Genomic DNA, 537 nt, shown 5'->3' with positions numbered 1-537 from the left:
CATTAAATTCCATGCGCACCTAAAAAGCAGTCATACTGAGACGCTCCACCATAAAGCCTTAAACTACCAAGAACTGAACCCAAAGAAAAGCCCCCTCAGCCAGCTGGTCTCAGAACTGACTTTACAATCCAGAACCCCAGCTAGACTAAATCAAATCATTAAAACACAGAAAGAGAAATATCTGAAACATTGGACAGAAGCAACAGCTCAACAAGGTAAATTACAATGCTATCTGTCTCTAAACAGAGAATATAAATTGGCAGAACACAGTGGCACAGTGGCAGACCCTAAACTAAGAAAAGTTCTGACCATGTGCAGACTCAGTGACCATAACCTCACTATAGAGACACAGACACACAGACAGACGTGGCTACCAAAAGAAGACAGATTGTGTCCACACTGCACACAACATGAAGTGGAAACAGAACTGCACTTTTTAACAACATGCCCTAATTATACACAAATTAGGGAAACATTCTTCCCCCAATTCACAAACCAGCACAAAGACTTCAACCAGATACAACAAAAGGACAAACT

This window comes from Sinocyclocheilus grahami, unplaced genomic scaffold (assembly GCF_001515645.1).
Source record: "Sinocyclocheilus grahami isolate Dianchi unplaced genomic scaffold, SAMN03320097.WGS_v1.1 scaffold837.1, whole genome shotgun sequence".
In the NCBI taxonomy this organism is placed as follows: domain Eukaryota; kingdom Metazoa; phylum Chordata; class Actinopteri; order Cypriniformes; family Cyprinidae; genus Sinocyclocheilus; species Sinocyclocheilus grahami.
The sequence above is the reverse complement of the archived record's forward strand: the minus strand, read 5'-3'. Positions refer to the sequence as shown.